At 46.0% G+C, this 12,943-nt stretch overlaps 1 non-coding gene across 1 annotated transcript; it reads right to left on the reverse strand.

Moving 5' to 3' along the window:
* Positions 1-347: 347 nt before the first annotated feature.
* Positions 348-419, reverse strand: TRNAE-UUC (transfer RNA glutamic acid (anticodon UUC)). The gene has a single exon. It is a non-coding gene; the product is annotated as a tRNA-Glu (tRNA).
* Between the last annotated feature and the right edge of the window lie 12,524 nt (positions 420-12,943).

Raw genomic sequence — 12,943 nt, forward strand, 5'->3', positions numbered from 1 at the left:
ATGTGTTCCATATTCACGGTACAAGGAGAAATTACGCAGGAAAACCAACTGAAAGATCTATCTTAGCATAGGACCGGCTGACTCCCTGCTCCTCGGATTTAAAGACTTATTTCAAAAGCAAACTTGGCACTCTTTCGAGTTACTTCCTTTCCGTTTGCTCCTGCCGGTCGACCGGCTTTGAGTGGGCTGTACGACCATTCACTCTAGGGTAGACCTCGATTCTCTTCAGCTTCAATTTCCTCTGGGTGGTCTGAAATGGGGTTATAGCTCTTTCTAAAAACACCAGTGTTCCCCTAGGTTAGGGGTGTTTGAATTATTTTCGTTTTCTGTCCAAAAAGGTGGTGGCGTTCCCACACCGGGAGTCGAACCCGGGCCGCCTGGGTGAAAACCAGGAATCCTAACCGCTAGACCATGTGGGAGACGACGAGTATTGGTGCAAACCTAGACAAATTGAGTCTTCAGTCTCAGCTTCCTCCCGCCCCGCCCCTTCCGACATCCGCTGGCAGATCTGTTTCTGCGCATGCGGAGCTGCTTTACGGCCGGCGCCCCAGCCCTCGGCGCTCGGATCTCTTCTGTGCACGTTCGCGTCCTTTATGATCTCATCCGGTCTCCTGATTCTAGACACCGCGTCTTCGCCTGTGTAGATTCTAGATTGATGAGTCATTATTCATAATTCCTCAGGAGAAGCCGGCAGAGTACCAGAAGGCTGGCACTGCTTTGGGTGAAGACGTAAAATCGCTTCCACAGAGGCCGGCGTGTGCTGGACGCCGGGGCCCCTGCGAGGCAGCCGTCCGGAGCGCCGCCGACGCGCCTTGGTGCCGCCCGCCCTCTGGCCCTGCTCGCCGAGCTCCGGGCATGCCCGCGCGCCCGGGGAAGCGCCGGAGCTGCGTCCCCTGGCCCGCCGAGCCCGAGTGTCCCCGGCACCCGGGGGTCTGCCCTTCTCCCCTCCGCGCCGTGCAGGGCCGCACTCAGGCCCCATCCCGTCCCAGAAATTTCCCCTCTCAAGATACAGGACACGGGGCTGCCTGGAACATTCCAGGTCTATTTGTGCCGTTGAAAGTGCAAGGTGGTGGCTTGTGAACGTAGTTTTTAAAACCGGAGAAAGTCCCTCGTTGCAAGCAGGCATGAAGGATGGAGGGTCCCCGCGGTCTCCCCGCCGGGTCTCGGCAGCATCTCGCCGTGTGCAGTTTTTCTTCCTCCATCAGCCTCGGGATGAGGAAGCCCGCGTGGGAGAGCTGCGGTCCTGGTGTTCTCGAGGCGGCTTCAACTACCCAGAAGTTGTTTGCACGAGCGCCCGACACTTTTGGAGCCCAACTTAAAGCTGGTTCTGGTTCTCATTTACTTCCTCCTCATCCCCCACCTGCCAAAGGGTCTTAGAAGGTTTTCGCTCTCCCCTTCATTGAGGCTGCCCAAGGCTTCCCTTGTGACATTCGTCAGAGGGGAAATAGAAATGATTCTTAGATTTATTAACACGGAGGATGCTCCCTCAGAGGGAGTCAACATCCAACACCACGGAAATGCAATGAGGCGCCGAAGGAAAGTCACAACCTACTGGCTGCAAACCTACTGTGTGTGTTCAGTTCAGTTCAGTTCAGTCGCTCAGTCGTGTCCGACTCTTTGCACGTTCAAGTCTGTTTGCTCGTTCATAGTATTCCTATGTGGCAGGTCTCGTGCACGTCTTGGGGGTTCTTCCTGTACCATTTTTTGTATCTTTGAACAATTTCACTTGTTTGTTTTGCAATCAGTGAGACAGCTGCCTTCCTCTGGCGGACATCTGTTTCGGAACAGTAAAGAAAAATCTCCAAAACAAACCTCATCAACTACCGAACATCCCGCATCTGTGGTTCTCAATCTGAGGTTTGAGAGTTCACATGTACCTTTCAATTTTGTATTTCCACGTGGTAATTCTTTTGGAAAAGTATCTTACCAGTTTTAAAGATAAAAGTTCCCCTAGTAATCCATAAGACAGTCACCATCCTTAGGATATAACCAAACCGTAAATTTCTCTGGCCTCTTAAACTATCCTCAATCTGAAATTTGTTCAGTTTTCCCCTAGTCATTGGATGAGAACTTGAGTAGTTACCAAAATCCCTATGGTCACTTTATTTTTATTTACTATTTTTATATTTATTTATATGTCTGTCTCCCACATGTGAGATCTAGTTCCCTGACCAGGGAGCCAACCTTGGCCCTGGCTGGGGTAGAGCAGCAATCTTAGCCCTGGACTAACAGGGAGGTTCCCCTATGGTCACTTTAAACAATAAAGCACAGTTCAGGACAATATACTATTTAGCAACTCTCCTCATTCTAGATAGTTCTTTCCCACCACCCCAGCTTGGGCAGGACTTCAGGTTAGGAACAGTGATGAACTGGATTAGGCTCCTGCCAGCTCACAAGATCTTATTTTAGCTTCTCTTTCTAACCCTGTATTCCTGACATCACATTGGTAGATGGCCATGGTGGTGGAGAATATTTACACCAAAGAAATAGGTGGATGCTCCAAGGCAGGGCTTATTACCTTGGAGAGCTGCTGTACTGATTTAAGAATAGTGAGCTGGTTAAATGGACTCTGGGCTTAGGATCTGTTTGTCCAGGAAAGAGGGTGTGTTCTGTTTCTCATTTCTTTCTTCGGCCTTCCCCCCATCAGTGCTTCAAGGCCCTCCAAGATTGGAGTGTGTAGAGAGCATGAGAAAGGGAGATTGAAACTTCCTACTGGCCTGCTGCCACCAAAAGTCAGCTTCTTGCTTTCTGGGCCTGAACTCTTTTTCGCTCTTTTAGGGCTCTTAGGGCTCTTTAGGTTTTAGGGCTCTTTTCTCAGTGGTTCTCTATGAGTTCACCGGAGGCTTCCTTGCGTGGACGCCTAGGACGGTGTCTCCCAGAAGGCTGGCAGTGGCCGCCCAGTGTAGGTCTTACACCTGTGACACCAGGAGCACCACTGCCTTTGTTTAACTGCAGATTCCCGACCCCACCCAGAACTCCCGAATGAGAGCTTCTAGGAGCAGGGCCTGGGAGTCTGAATTTTAACAAGCACACCACCCCCGCTCCTCCCAAATGACTCAGATGCCACTAGAGCTTGAGAAACCCTTACATGACCTCAAGTTCCCTTCAACCTCTAAAAGGCCATGACCTCTGAAGCACAATTTCCATCATTTCCTTTTCCTGCTGAAAAACCTGGGGGGAGAAAAAATGACCCCTAGTTGTCATTTTTGTTGTTTAGTTGCTAAGTCATGTCCAACTGTTTGGGACCCTATGGACTGTAACCTGCCAGGCTGCTCTGTCCATGGGATTTCTCAGGCAGGAACACTGGAGTGGGTTGTCGTTTGTCTTCAGGAGATCTTCCCAGCCTTGGGGTCGAACTCGAGTCTCCTGCATTGGCAGGCAGATTCTTTACCACTCAACCACCAGGGAAGGCCCAGTCCCCTGTTGAGTAAAATCTATAAATTCCCTGCCCAAACCTTCCCAGCTTTCTATAACCCAGCCCTCACATAACCTGCTAATATTATCCTCTCATGCCTGCTCTTCAGCAATCACGTGCCGGTCACCCTGCTTTCTCTGTCCCACTTGCCCCTCGTGATGTCCTGCCCTGATCTCTTTGTTCCATTTCACTCTGCACCTTCCCTACTCGTCTTCCCACATCTGACCCCAACTCCAAGGCCAGCTCAACCCCCATAAAGCCACCTCAGGGCTGTGGGTTCATTTCCTCTGAATCTCAAAGCACAGGCCTCTAAAAACTGGTGACATAGGCTTATGCCTAGCCACCCTTATTATTTAAGTTATTTAATAGGAAAGCCCATGAATAAAAATCAGATTCCATAATCCCCCTGGGAACCCAGTCCCGCAGTTCCTCCTTTTGCCAAGAGTCCTTCCTTTTATCTAACTTAAATACTTCCTGCTGTACTTCTGTGTGAAAGCTGCCTCCTTTTAACCAACAGTATGAACAAAATGTTCCTGGGAGAAGGGAAAAAACACACATTTTTGAAGTTTAGCCAGACCAGTAAGTGAGCTGAATTTCTTTAGTTCCACACACACACACACACACACAAAAAAAAGCCTCCTTGTTGACAGAAGGAACCGCTATTCCTGTTCCCATGCATCTAAGGCTGACTCTCACTGGGCAGCTCTCCCATTTCATCCACCATTTGATACATTTGATCCTGGAAAAAAGCCCCAAATACATTCTACTTGCCGGGCATCTAGATTAACCAAAGCAGAGAGTGCAATTCAGGTCCCCTGCCTGCCAGTCATTTAGGAGCTCAGATGGTTTCCATTTCAGCGGGCCCAGGAGTCACCCTTTATAAGGGCATCGAAAATAAATGCCAATTAAGTTCCACTCTCCCAAGGAGAGCTCTGGCGGGCACAGACCCAGCCTAGGGCATTAAGTTAACCTCAAAGCTCTTTTGGGTAACAGCACCTGCCCATGCTGACCAATTGGGGTGAGTTAATCTTCATGGCCTAACACTTGGTTCAGTTTCTAAAAGTGGACTTGAACTCAGGAGGCCACTGGGATAACAGAGCTTCCTCGGGGCTTTTTTTAGGTTATATAACCCTGCCCTTCACCTCCACCCCAAGTCTAGTTATCTCCTACTCATGCTAGGACTCAGGACAAGTACCCTTGAGCCCCCGAAACTGGGTTAGGTCTTGTTCTGTGGGCCCACCCCCTCAGTCTGTGGGCTGGATGAATTTCCCCGCCTCTCTCTCCAGGGCAGATGTTAAGCTCCTGATGGCACAGTCTGGGTCTCACTCTGTTGTCTCCCCAGATTCTTGGCACAGCGCTTGGCAAGAAGAAGCTCCCTCAGACAGGTAAATACCTGTAATACAGGTATTTACAGGTAATACAGGTAAATACCTCCACAGCGTGGTATCCTTCCTGCCACATCAGCCACACTCAGCAAATGTTTAAGTGGTCACCTACCTGATTCATTCATTCATTTAGTAATCAACCCATCACTCAATCCCAGGGGAATAGTCTTGGTTTCAACCCAGCACCCAAGGGGCAAAGCAACTGACTACAAGTTCTGCTGTGCTATGCTAAGTCGCTTCAGTCATATCTAACTCTTTGCAACCCCTGGCCGGCTATGAACTGTAGCCCACCAGGCTCCTCTGTCCATGGAATTCTCCAGGCAAGAATACTGGAGTGGGCTGCCATGCCCTCCTCCAGGAGATCTTCCCAACTCAGGGATCGAACCTGCGTCTCTTACATATCCTGCATTGGCCAGCGGGTTCTTTACCACTAGCACCATCTGGGAAACCCAAAGTTATTTTTTATATATATATTTATTTATTTATTCAGATACCGATTAAATTCTCACTTATGATAACTACTAATCTAAAGGTCACATGGCAATGATTAGAATGAAATAAGCCTTCCACATTCACAATCCAAACAAAATATACTGGTTAAGTATAATAAAGGCTGGTGTAACAGCATCTCGTATGACAGTACTCCTTACCTAGATCTAGATTGACTCCTGGAACACCTTAAAACTTAGTTATCTACCATGCAAGATTGGTATGCTATGAGCTTTTATCCAGTTCATGGTACCAAACTATAAATAAATTCCATTCAATTAATATAAATGGATTCTGAAAAAAAAAAGTCTATTATTGGAAACTTCCAAATACATGGTCCAAGTCAGTCACTGCTGTTTTATTCTATTTTTATTTTATTTATTTATTTATTTATTTTGGCCACACTGCAGAGCAGGTGGGATCGTAGTTCCCCGATCCGGGATCCAACCCGAGCCCCTGAACTAGAAATGCAGATTCGTAACCACTGGAGCACTGTGGAGCCCCAGCCATGGCTGCTTTACAAGTGGCAATTCGTGGACCAGAGCTCTCTACTGAGATATTTACCCAACTTACCTGGATCCAAATTCTGGCTTCTAAAAGAACGGTCAGGGGGGCCATAATTTGTAAACACCAAATCTTAAAAGTATAAAACTGCTGTTAATTTTGTAAATTCGGAGCCTTTGCTCTTGATTCTCTCTATCTCCTCTGAAATCCTCCCTTGGGTACAAAAATTCATCACTTCTGTGGAACTCAGTTAAGGACCAGGAAGGATACAAATAATAAAACCACTTCTCATTTACATCATGCTTCACAGGTTATAAAATCAGCTCATAGACAATGAACTCATGTGGCTCACAAGTTAAGGGTGAGATATAATCAAACATCTGTGGTGTTCTAGCTTAAAAGATATCGGTCATTATCAGGGTGTGGGTCAGACATGGGAATTTACACAAGCTTGGTGACAAGGCCATAAAACCGTATATAATCTAATAAAGTTGCAATGGGTTTATCTGCTTGGATCATCTGAATATGTTTCCTCCTGCCTCCACCTAATGTACGCCGCAAAATAGGCCCATGCTGCCAAGTAATAATACAGGAGTTCCAAGTCAGCTGTCCTTGGCTGCTCCCTTCCCTGACCTAGAGAAAAATATTAAGTTCAAGGTAATGCTGGAGACTCCTGAGGCAACTGCCCAGATGTCCCCAGGAAATGAATCGTCCCCTCCTCCCCCCACCTAGCCACTAGTCAAACAGGCTTTTAAAATCCCTGTGCTAGTTCTCTCTCCTCCGCTCAAAACTCAGCATTCAGAAAACTAAGATCATGGCATCCGGTCCCATAACTTTATGGCAAATAGATGGGGAAACGATGGAAACAGTGACAGACTTTATTTTCTTGGGCTCCAAAATCACTACAGATGGTGACTGCAGCCATGAAATTAAAAGACGCTTGCTCCTTAGAAGAAAAGCTATGACCAACCTAGACAGCATATTAAAAAGCAGAGACATTACTTTGCTAACAAAGGTCTGTATAATCAAAGCTATGGTTTTTCCAGTAGTCATGTATGGATGTGAAAGTTGGACCATAAAGAAGGCCGAGTGCCAAATAATTGATGCTTTTGAACTGTGGTGTTGGAGAAGACCTTTCAAGAGTCCCCTTGGACTGCAAGGAGATCAAACCAGTCAATCCTAAAGGAAATCAATCCTGGATATTCATTGGAAGATTGATGCTGAAGCTGAAGCTCCAGTACTTTGGCCACCTGATACAAAGAGCTGACTCATTAGAAAAGACCCTGATGCTGTGAAAGACTGAAGGCAAGAGGAAAAAGGGATGACAGAGGATGAGAATGGTTGGTTGGCATCAATGACTCCAATGGACATCAGTTTGAGCAAGCTCCAGGAGATGGTGAAGGACGGGGAAGCCTGGTGTGATGCAGTCTATGGGGTTGCAGAGTTGAACACTACTGAGAGATTGAACAACAAAACCCCTCTGTGATGCTGGGGCATCACTCTGGAACCAGGCTACCCTCTCCAGCAGGCTCCCTGTTTGGCTCTGCCAATAGGGGGCGCTAGAGGGAGACTGCTTCCAGTTTCTGAGGGTGACCATGGAAGAAGTCAAAGTGTTAGTTGCTCAATGGTGTCCCACTCTCTCAACCCCATGGACTGTAGCCTACCAGGCTCCTCTGTCCATGGAATTTCCCAGGCAAGGATGGGTAGCCGATCTACTGGAGTGGGTTGCCATTCCCTTCTCCAGGGGATCCTCCCAACCCAGGGATGGAACCTGGGTCTCCCACACTGCAGGCAGATTCTTTACCGTCTGAGCCACCAGGTAAGCCCCATGACCACACTGTAATTCATCCTAGCAGCAACTGCTGGTTTCAGTAGCAGCAGTTGCTTCCAACATTTCCAGAACCAACACAACACCACCTCCCTTCCTCGCTCAGAGATACCAGCACTGATTGGCCAGCATGCCCTCAGCAGAGGTGGGAGTGTCAGGAATTTCCTATAATTCTTACCTCTACGGCACCTATGTCCTGTCTTTGCCTTTTTTCTTTCCTAATACCTGGCTAACCATTTTTTTTTTTATATTAAGTTTACTACTAAAGCTCAGACAGTAAAGCATCTGCCTGCAATGCGGGAGACCTGGGTTGGGAAGATCCCCTGGAGAAGGGAATGGCAACCCACTCCAGTAGAATGGCTATCCATCATTGCCTGGGAAATCTCATGGACAGAGGAGCCTGGTAGGCTACAATCCATGGGGTCGCAAAGAGTCAGACACGACTGAGAGACTTCACTTTCTTTCTCACTTTCACTACTAAAATACCTGCTGTGGTTTCTGTCTCCTGATGGACTCTGATGTGTGTGCTCAGTCACTTCAGTCATGTCCAACTCTTTGTGACCCCATGGACTGTAGCCCGCCAGGCTCCTCTGTCCATAGAACTTTGCAGGCAAGAATACTGGAGTAGGTCACCATTTCCTACTCCAGGGGATCTTCCCGAACCAGGGATCAAACCCACGTCTCTTGTATCTCTTGCACTGGCAGCAGATTCTTTACCACTGTGCCACTTGGGAAGCCTGGTGGACTCTGATACAGTCCAATAAAGGAACTCATTCAGTCTGATTTATGTCAACACTTCTTTAAGAACACAAATGCTGGTTGCTATCTTCCAAGAGGTCCTTATTTATCTGTTAATTCGTGCTCCTTCAAGGCCAGGGACTGGCCCTCAACTTGAAAGAATCAGAACTACGTCAGAAAATAAAAGCAAATCAGTTCCTTTTATCACTTCCATGGGGAAAAGGACCTCTGAGCCAGCATGACCACAAGTTAGCCTGGCCAGGTTTCATGGGTGCCGGAAGCCCCAAACTCCTGGGTTGGAGAGAAAGGGCTTTCTGCTCATGGCAACACTACAACCAAGTGTCAGCATTCCCATTATTTTTTCAAGCCCCAGTTCTCACGAGGCACTGACAACAGGACTAGGCAACGCCTGTACAAGCAGTGGGTTGAGTCAGAGGGACAATGAGTTTAGGGAACCTAGATATTTTTATAATGTGCAGTAAGCACGTCTGCCCCATGCTTTAGAGAAACATCTCTTTTCAAGGCTGGCTGCTATTGAAAGATCCTTGAAAAAGGAAGCACAAGAGGCCCTAGGAGAATGGTCTCCCAACATTTACTGAAGCTTGCATGTGAGCACAGAGCAAGGACAATCAGCTGGGTAACTGAACTGCTTATGTTTCCACACCAGTGATCTATCAGGACCTAGAATAGTCGAGTCTTTGGACCAGGGCTCCCCTTTCTTCTTTAGTGCCATTCAGCCTCTCTGAATCTAGATTTTTCTAAGTTGTTGCTATTCAGTTGCCCAATCATGTCCAACTCTTTGCCACCTCATGGACTACAGCACGCCAGGCCTCCCTGTCCCTAACTGTCTCCTGAAGTTTGCCCAAGTTCATGTCCATTGCATCAGTGATGCCATCCAGCCATCTCATCCTCTGACGCCCTCTTCTCCTGCCCTCAATTTTTCCCAGCATCAGGGACTTTTCCAGTGAGTCAGCTGGTCGCATCAGATGACCAAAAAACTGGAGTTTCAGCTTCTAAATTAAATTTTCTAAATTACAGGATATCAATCTCTTTTCTCATTAGCATGGAAGTAATTTGAATAAATGTTAGTCAAGTCTTTTCTGACCAGTAACTAAACCATCCTGTCCCTAGAAAGTGATTACACTGTCCAAATGTTACCCATTATATGATTTAACTATATAGAGGGGACAGTCATTATTTGTAAGTAAAGTAGCCCTCACTTATCCCTGGGGGTTATGTTCCAAGATCCCCAGTGGACACCAGAAAGCATGGATAGTACCCAACCTTATAAATACTGTTTTTTCCTATATACACATACCCATGATAAAGTTTAATTTATAAATTAGGGACAGTAAGAGATTAGCATCAGTAACTAAATAATAAAATATAACAATCTTAACAACATACTGTAATAAGTTACATGAACTTGGCCTCTCTCACAGTATCATATTGTCCTATACTTGCCCTCCTTCTTGTGGTGATGTGAGGGTCCTGTCCTAGGCAGGACAGAGTAGGACGGTGTGGGACTTCATGCTGCTCAGAGTAGCACACAACTTAAAACATATGAATTGTTTATTTCTAGAATTTTCATTTAATATTTTTGGACTGCAGTTGACCACAGGTAACCAAAACCACAGAAAGTGGAAAAGGAGGGACTACTGTAGCTGGAAACCACCCATCCTCAAAGACCACCTTAGAGATTTAGTTTGAGCATGAAGTTGCTTTCTGTTTCTGTTTCTGTTAAAAAATTCTGCTGTTTATCCTTAATATAGAGCTAAGGAAATCCATCTTCTGTCTATAGATATCTTTCCAGTACACTTTGGCTTTTAGAATCTTGTTGTTTAGTCGCTCAGTCATGTCCTACTCTTTTTGCGACCCCATAGACTGTAGCCCCCCAGGCTCCTTGGTCCATGGGATTCTCCAGGCAAGAATATTGGAGTGGTTGCCATTTCCTTAGAGGAAAGTAATGCCCTAGATAGTAATAGACTAAGATTCTTGACCTCCTAGATCAATGTCAAGTGTGAGATCATAGCTGATGCCTGACATATATAGGAAGCATTTGATAAATAGTAGTTGTACCGTCATGACTCTGGCAAGTATCAGAAACTCAGCACATTGTGCAAAATAAAGAATTTGTTAAAACAGGGTATCTTCTAGAAACCCAAGGCAGGAATGCAGCCTACCCTGGAATGCCCACCCTGCCTTTGCCTCTCTGTATAATGTAACCATTCATTGTCATTCATTCAGCTCCTACACACCACGCATAGTGTTTGCAGCTGGAACACAATAGGAAACACAAATGGATTTTTAAAAAATTTTTACAGTGTAAGTCCCAGAGCTTACAGTCTAGTGGAGAGGTACAAATCAATCACACAAGTAAATATAAAACCACAACCTTGGCAATGCTGAGAAAGGCAGGTACATGGTGTGAGTATGTGAAAAAGGAGGACTTGACCTACTTGGGGAGGCCAGGGAAGGCTTTCCTGAGGAAGTGAGGGCTGAGCAGAGATCCAAGTCAAAGCAAGCAATAATAAGATGATAGGAGAAAGGGAAGAACTTTCCAGGCATGGAGAGGAGTAAAGGCCTCCTGGCAGGAGGAAGCATGGCTGGAGAGCAGAGAGATCAGGTGCCGAAGGTCACAATAAAACCAAGGTCAAAAATGGGGAATTTAGCCCAGAGCTACACATTCCATTCTACTACCAAGCCATCCTAGCCAACAAACATCACCTTCTTTCCACTCAGAACTTTCCACAGAGGGAGTTCCCTGGCAGTTCAGTGGTTATGACTCTGTGCTTCCACTGCAGGGGGTGTGGGTTCGATCCCTGGTGGGGGAACTAAGATTCCACAGCCTGGCCAAAAACCAAACAAAAACCACAAAATTTTTCATGGAGACAAAGTTTCATCAGTTAATACTCACACAAAGGATAAAAATGACCAAGTAGAACACAAACTGAGAACCTTGCCATAGAACTCAATTTGTTGTTTCCTTGTTGAGTTTGACCAGTCGGGGACTGGGGAGCCCTGGGGAGTAGTCTGTCAGTGGTACTCAAAGTGTGGTCCCTGGGCCACTAGCAGCAGCAGCTCCTGGGAACTTATTAGAACTGCAAATCCTCAGGACCCACCAACGGGTTTCCCTGGTGGCTCAGATGGCAAAGAAACTGCCTGCAATGAGGGAGACCCGAGTCTGATCCCCAGGTTGGTATTATCCCTTGGAGAAGGGAATGGAAACCCACTCCGATATTCTTGCCTGGAGAATCCCATGGACAGAGGAGCCTGGCAGACTACAGTCCATGGGGTTGTAAAGAGTCGGACATGACTGAGCAACTCACGCACACACAGGACCCACCAAAGACCTGTGAGTCAGAAACTTGGGAGGTGGATCCAGCAATCTGTATTGGAACAAGCAAGACATCCTGCAGGGGCTTCTAAAACACAGAATGGTCTGCATGAGATATTTTCAAACCTGTCCAATCATCCAAATCATCTGAGGAACTTCTTAAAATATTCCTAGGCTACATTCCCATATCTACAAAACCCAAAATCTCAGGGTGGGAACCTGTATTCAGGTGATCAGCCTGATGTGGGAGCCACTGGTCGACATCAAAGTCATTCAGCATCTGACATGGTGAGCAATTAATCTTCATATGCCACTTTTCCTTGCTAGGTGATTAAGGGCAGTAAGTATCACAAACTCTACAAGCCAAACTCAGTACGTAATTTGATTCATATCTTCTATCTTCTCAGCTCTTTGATTTTAAAACAGTACCTTTCAGAGAGCTTCTTCTGATGCTTTTTGATGAATGTCTCCTTGTCTGTCTCATCATCATACCCACCAAAAACCACATGAGATCTAATAGGCGCTTACCAAATTCAAACATTGTTACCTTAGTTGTGGTCAAAAAACTATTTCTTGAAAACGTCCCCAACATTCCAAAATATTCAAAAGAAAAGTGCCCAGCCTAGTAACACAAGTATGGATCTAAATCAGTTTTTTCTTTTTCCTGCTTCTGTAAGGAAATAGATTTCTTTCACAGTGATTTGGCAGTGTTTTAAACATACAAATAAATAGGGGAAGAATTGAGACGATGTCTAAAAACAAAAACTAAAAAAAATATTTCCAGAGTTGAAACCATAAATGTAATCCTAGATTTATTTTCAAGCAACAGAATTTTTAAGAATTTTCCTATCTTTAAATTCTTCCATATCCTGGGATTTATGCAGTTCATCTGCCAATAACATTGACTGGTCTATTGTAGGTAATTTTACATGTCTCAGAAACTCTCAAACAAGATAATGATATATGACTTCAGTTCAGTTGCTCAGTCTTGTCCAACTCTTTGCGACCCCATGAATCGCAGCACGCCAGGCCTCCCTGTCCATCACCAACTCCCGGAGTTCACCCAAACTCATGTCCATCAAGTCAGTGATGCCATCCAGCCATCTCATCCTCTGTCATCTCCTCCTCCTCCTGCCCCCAATCCCTCCCAGCATCAGGGTCTTTTCCAGTGAGTCAACTCTTAACATGAGGTGACTTACTTCACTCAAGATATAAGGCCATAGGCCAGTGAAAAGGGACAAAAAAAA

The sequence above is a fragment of the Bos grunniens genome, chromosome 12 (genome assembly GCF_055505025.1).
Source record: "Bos grunniens cultivar Pamir isolate PY7600 chromosome 12, Bosgru_T2T1.0, whole genome shotgun sequence".
In the NCBI taxonomy this organism is placed as follows: domain Eukaryota; kingdom Metazoa; phylum Chordata; class Mammalia; order Artiodactyla; family Bovidae; genus Bos; species Bos grunniens.